The 5,968-nt window shown below is 39.9% G+C and overlaps 1 long non-coding RNA gene across 2 annotated transcripts in view; it reads left to right on the top strand.

The window, feature by feature from the left end:
- Positions 1 to 923: 923 nt before the first annotated feature.
- Positions 924 to 5,968, top strand: part of LOC115292595 — a 39,797-nt gene continuing 34,752 nt past the window's right edge. For both annotated transcript variants that reach the window (XR_003909047.1, XR_003909048.1), the window contains exon 1: positions 924 to 1,035. This is a non-coding gene — a long non-coding RNA (uncharacterized LOC115292595). The remainder of the gene's footprint in view (positions 1,036 to 5,968) is intronic.

The following is a 5,968-nucleotide window of genomic DNA, read 5'->3' as shown; positions in this document are numbered from 1 at the left end:
AAACAGAGTGCGAGCAGGGGAGGGGCAGAGAGAGAGAGTAGGAGACACAGAATTTGAAGAAGACTCCAGCACAGAGCCAGAGGTGGGGCTCAAACCCATGCACTGCGAGAGGCCATGACCTAAGCCAAAATCAGCTCAACTGACCGAGCCACCCAGGCGCCCCCTTATGGCCAGATTTTTGATCCTTTAGAAAAATTTTCAGGTTCATTTAAGATCTCTTAGTTGCCAAGAGATGCTGTAGGTGGAAAGTGGTTTTGTAAGAACAAAAGTTTTGCTCTTAGTGAGATGCTAATTTGTTTTGCCTGTTTTAAAGCTGTGGTCTAACAGAACTTTTTCTTCCTCGTTTAAGAAATTCTATTTTTGTTGAGAGAAAAGCTGGACAAGATTGTTAGTAAAGAAGACACTCTGGTATTTGTTGGTAATTGTAAACAGCTTCCTGCGACGGAGCGCACCTCGTTTTATGTTGTTTTTCTCCATTTGTTAACAATGAAATCTTCTCCATCTAGGGCGAACAAAATGGAGAACTCTGAAGAGGTGAAATGTATACTGAAAAATTGGGCAAAAAGCAGCAATTTTCAGGAAAATATTCTCCTATCTTACCTGAATCATTTATAAAATTTCATGATCATTGAAATAATAATTTCCATTTGGACTATTGGTCGCTGAATTTGAATTTCACAGGTCCAGGAAAGTTTTCCCTGCTTATTTTGTAGAGTGTACTGTTTGGGCTTTAAATTTTAGGATTTCTTAGATGACATTATGGAATTAACTTGTGTCTTGACTTGATAATAGAGCCCCGCAATGACAGCCCTTGGCTGAAGCAATCCTCATAATTATATTGACCTGAGAAAATGTCCTTGCCGGAAGGACTCTGCCAGTGCGTCACAGAATACAAATTTTGTTCGTCATGTGAAAGCCGAGGACAAGGCCAGGGTCGTCTGCAGAAGGCAGGAGATATTGGCCCCGGAAGACCTGCAGACTTCTTTTGTTAAACAGTTGCTGCAAGTCAAGTCCCTGGAAAAGACTCTCAAACAGGTTTGTGGCAGGAAGTTTATTGGGGGGTGCTCTTGACATCAGCACCTGTGGGAGACCAGAATGATCCCCTGGGGTTCTGTGGAGCTGAGATAGACCTCAAATGTACCAACAGAGGTAAAGGGACCAGGGCCTTATGTCCTGATATTAACCATCATTGCATGTGGGCTGAGCCAGAGGAGGGGGCAGAGCTTTGGGTGAAATAACTCTCTTTAGACAGGAACAGCATAAATACCTCAGTTCTGAGGGGGGTGCATCACAACATGCACCACAGAAGATGTCTTGAACTACTGAGGTACGTAGCATGATCGCCATAGAACCTAGGCTATCAAATGTAGATGATAGAGGATGTTTTATCTTGATAAATACATTGTGATTTAAAGCCCATCAGAATGAAGTCCATGATCTGTCATACCATTCTCATCACCAGGTAATAATGATTAATTACATGGCTGTGAAATGTTAGGTTTGTACCATTTCCAGAAGTTTCTGAGTTAGATGCTTCAGGTTTCCGCAGATTTGCAACAATCCTCACACTTAATTGTGAGTGTAAGAGGAAAATGAACACATTGTGAGTGACTTTTGTTGATAAGCACGAAGATAGTTTATATCATCAAAGATGTTTATTTTCTTTTTTTTTAATGTTTTATTTATTTTTGATACAGAGAGACAGAGCATGAGATGGGGAGGGGCAGAGAGAGAAGGAGACACAGAACTGGAAGCAGGCTCCAGGCTCTGAGCTAGCTGTCAGCACAGAGCCTGACACGGGGCTCGAACCCACGAAAGTGAGATCTGACCTGAGCCGAAGCCGGAGGCCCAACCGACTGAGCCACCCAGGCACCCCAAAGATGTTTATTTTCAAGGCCCTTCGTCCTGCTGCTCAAGGCCAAACTGCCAGCGGGTAGAGCTGTGCAGATGTGTTGTAGGAGTGTTGTAAATGTACCTTTCCCTCTGACAGAAAATTGATTCTTGCAATCTCACGAGGGGATTCAAAGATATCTCCTAGCAAAGGACTGGTTCACATCTTGTAGGAACCAGATGCTATGCATTAATGACATCAAAATGGCCCGATTATAAAATCTCATCTATGGGGAGGCAGCATATAGGAATTTAAAAGCATAGATTCTGTGTGGTGTAGAGCACAGCTCTACTATTTGCTTGGTGCCCCTGGGAAAATTAAGTTCTCTAGTAAGTATTTCATTTTCTCCTCTAAAGTGGGTTTAGGGGCGCCTGGGCTGCTCAGTCGGTTAAGTGACTGCCTTCAGCTCAGGGTGTGATCTCACAGTTTGTGGGTTTGAGCCCCATGTTGGGCTCCAGAGCCAGGAGCCTGCTTCGAATTCTGTGTCTCCCTCTCTCTCTGCCCCTCCCCTGCTCACTCTCTGTCTCTGTTCTCAAGATAAAATAAAGACATTAAAAAAATAAATAATGTGGGCTTAATAATAATAATAATAATACTCTAGTATTATTAAATGACTAATGTGCTTACATGGCAGAGAGTAAGTGCTTTGTAGGTGTTTTCTGTTATAATATTCAATTGTGTTTTTTTGAAGAAAATTTAAGAGAGAAGCAACTTTCTCTTTATTAAACTATCGCACCATTTTTTGGTGCTGGAGGTATACCTTTTGCCGTATGGAAAATCAAATGATGTTTGATTGTTAATGAGTCCATATATTTGAATGGTGTTAAGAGTTGACATTTGAATGTTTTCCTCAACTCGCTCCATATGGGTCAGGAAAAGGCTTCAGAGAAAAACCACCTTTTCCTAGATCTTTATGAAAAAAGGTGAGATTGGGAATTTCTTTTCTGTTTTTTTAAAATATATTTTTCAATGTTTATTTTTTGAGAGAGAGAGAGAGAGAGACAGAGGGCAAGTGGGGAAGGAGCAGACAGAGAGGGAGACAGAGAATCTGAAGCAGGCTCCTGGCTCTGAGTCGTCAGCACAGAGCCCAGTGCAGGACTCGAACCCATGAACTGGGAGATCATGACCTGAGCGGGAGTTGGACGCTTAACTGACTGAGCCACCCAGGCACCCCAGGAATTTATCTGCAAGTAAAACTTATGTGTCATACATCTTTGATACATTATCTCATTTAACCTGTATAGCAACCTTATGAGATTTAGGCTGTAATGTTCTCCTTCTTACTAATGGAGGAGAACAAGACAAGAGGTAGTGAATGGAAACTGGAGTTTAGGATCTCAAAATACGTCAGTGTGACATCATCGTCGTGCTCCGGCAGGGGCGGAGTGGGGTGCTGGCCCCTCTAGGGCAGTTGAGCTTGGACGATGAGTGTGCAGAATACAGAGGCCTTTCCATACGGTGATCAGCTGCAAAGGTGTTTCTCCTGGGTGAAACCATTAAATTCGCCTTCTCTGGGACCATTTGTCTTCAGTTAGTTAGTTATTTCAGTGGAATAAAAAGCATGAAAACCCTTTTGGTCATGTAATTACTAAATTGCTTGTTGCATGTTTCCCCAAGAATAGAAGACAAACTTATCCTTGCAAAACAGTGGTTTACTTTGTTATTTTTTTTAAAGGAAGAGAGAGAGCATGCGTGAGTGGGGGAGGGGCAGAGGGAGAATGAGAGAGAGAGATTGAGAAAGAGAAAGAATCTTCAGCGGGCTTCACACCCAGCAGAATCTGACTTGACATGAACCAAAATCAAGAGTCGGACGCTTAACCAACTGAGCCACCCAGATGCCCCTTTACTTTTCTTTTCCTTTCCTTTCCTTTCCTTTTCTTTTCTCTTCTTTTCTTTTATGGTTAAAGATTAAGTTACATAAGAAAATGCATTAATGTTTGCCAAAGACCACTGGAGATCAATATATTTGCATTTCAAGACGATTTGTATTGTAGTTCTCTTAAGGATATTTGCAGAAAGAAGAGGAAATCGCTAAAGGAAATAGCTGTGGTGGTGAAAATTGCCTGCTTGAAGGCCTGTTCCTAATCTTTTCTGCTGCAGAATATTATGTTGATTCAGGAAATTAGCTTTGCATTTTTTAAAATTATAATTTAGAATAGGACTATATTTAGGTCAGAGAGAAAAAGATTAAGATGTGGTTTTGAAATTTTAAAATCTTACATTTGGACAGTTCTTCTTACAGTTGCTCAGTTGACATACTTTCCTTTTCTATAAGTAAAATGGCTTGTACTCTTTTTTTCCTCTTTCAGGAAGTCTCAAAGCTCTCCCTGATGTCTAAATCTTGAGAGATACAGAGGAGCAAAATTTCTTTTTTGCCAACTTGTGAAGAAGAGTATCCAATTATTAAAAATATACTGATCTAGAAATCATGGGAGAAATAATGTTCATATTGGGTTTTAAAAATAAAAGCAACTCAGTGGATATGCATGAACATTTGCACCTAACGGAGAAAAGAAAATGAGGTTGAGGGTGACACCGTATAATTAAAAGAGGGCGATACCGTGAATTCATCAGGACAAGGAGATAAAAAAAAAAAAGGATCTCTTTGTGTGTATAATAAAAAAATCATTTTTAAAAAAAGAACTGTGTGGCTAGAGGAGAATAACAGTGAAACATTAAATGGGACTATGTGATCTTTCTAGAAAAGGATCATTCTAGAAGATCAAAAATAGTATACAGTATTTGCACAGTGGGTGTCTGAGCATCACAAAAACTTACACTAATGTCAGTGTCTTTCTACTTGTTCCCTTGAATGCAAGATTCATAGAAAATATTAAAAACGAAAATTTGTCCTCTCACGAGCCAGTAAGAATGTGAAACAGTTTTTCTACTAAGTCATTTAGCATCATGACCAGATGGTTAAAGAAGATAAATTTTAAGAGTTGATTTTCAAGTTTTAGAGGAAGCTGCTGGTGGTTCAGTTTGGTACACTTCATAGTCCACATTTGCATATGAAAAATGCTTCTATAATATTGCAGCTAATTTACTGGGCAAACAGCTTGAATATATATTGAGACTTTATAGTGCCAAGACACCCAGTTGATCTGACAAAATTACAAGTGAATTTGAGAGCAGAGGAGAAGGGAGTAATAAATCAGTTATATGTTAACTTGTAGAAGAAAGGAAATCCTTGCCTATTCTCCAAGTCTCCCCAACCTTTTCACCTGATTGAATTCACATTGTGCAGACAAAATGTGATTGTGTTAGCCCTTGGTTATTGATTAATTCTCTTAAAAAGAGTAAGTTACTTGGTTGCTTTAATTGGTTGAGTTTTTAAATTGGCAGCAAAATCCTTAAAAACACTAGACCTATGTAAACAGTTTCTGAATCACACTCAAAATTTAACCAATATTTGAATGCCCATTCTATCAAGGCATCTTGTTAAAGTAATGAAATAATGATTCAATCCTCTAATTATTAAAAAAAAATGGCTTGCTGGCCGATTGTGCAAAAAGTATCTTTTACCCTGCATATGTCATTAAATGGATCTGTTATTTGAATGAAGTAACAGACCTTTCTGGTTAATATTATCCAAATGGTTGTTAGGCAGGCACAGCTTCTGTTACTTAAATGTGAGCTTGTCTGCAGTGGACGTTATTGTTGCTTCTCCAACATTAGTACCATCTCTACCAGTGGGCGGAGGCCAGGGATGGTGCTGGACATACCACAGTACTTAGGGCAGTCCCCTTTTCCCCCATCATATGAAGAATTATTTGGTCCAAAATAGCAATAGTGCTAACATCTATGACTAACTAGCATCTGTGTGTCACTATTGTGATTTTGATTAAAAAAAAAAAAAAAAAGGCAGGACACAGAGGTCTCTCTGAGCAAATGACCTGATCCATTCCACCAGCATATGTGACACATCCTGATGGGGATCCAGAGCTTTCTGAGGGGGCTTCAAAGGGAAGATACTCCTGCCAATAAGGAGGGGTTTGGTGCCAGGTAACTGTAATTTGGGGTGCAAATACATATCTCTTGAGTGCCCAGCTTCTTCAGATTTAAGCTTTATAAGCA

The sequence above is a fragment of the Suricata suricatta genome, chromosome 5 (genome assembly GCF_006229205.1).
Source record: "Suricata suricatta isolate VVHF042 chromosome 5, meerkat_22Aug2017_6uvM2_HiC, whole genome shotgun sequence".
Lineage (NCBI taxonomy): Eukaryota > Metazoa > Chordata > Mammalia > Carnivora > Herpestidae > Suricata > Suricata suricatta.
Note: the sequence above shows the minus strand (reverse complement) of the source record. Positions and strands in the feature narration are given on the sequence as shown.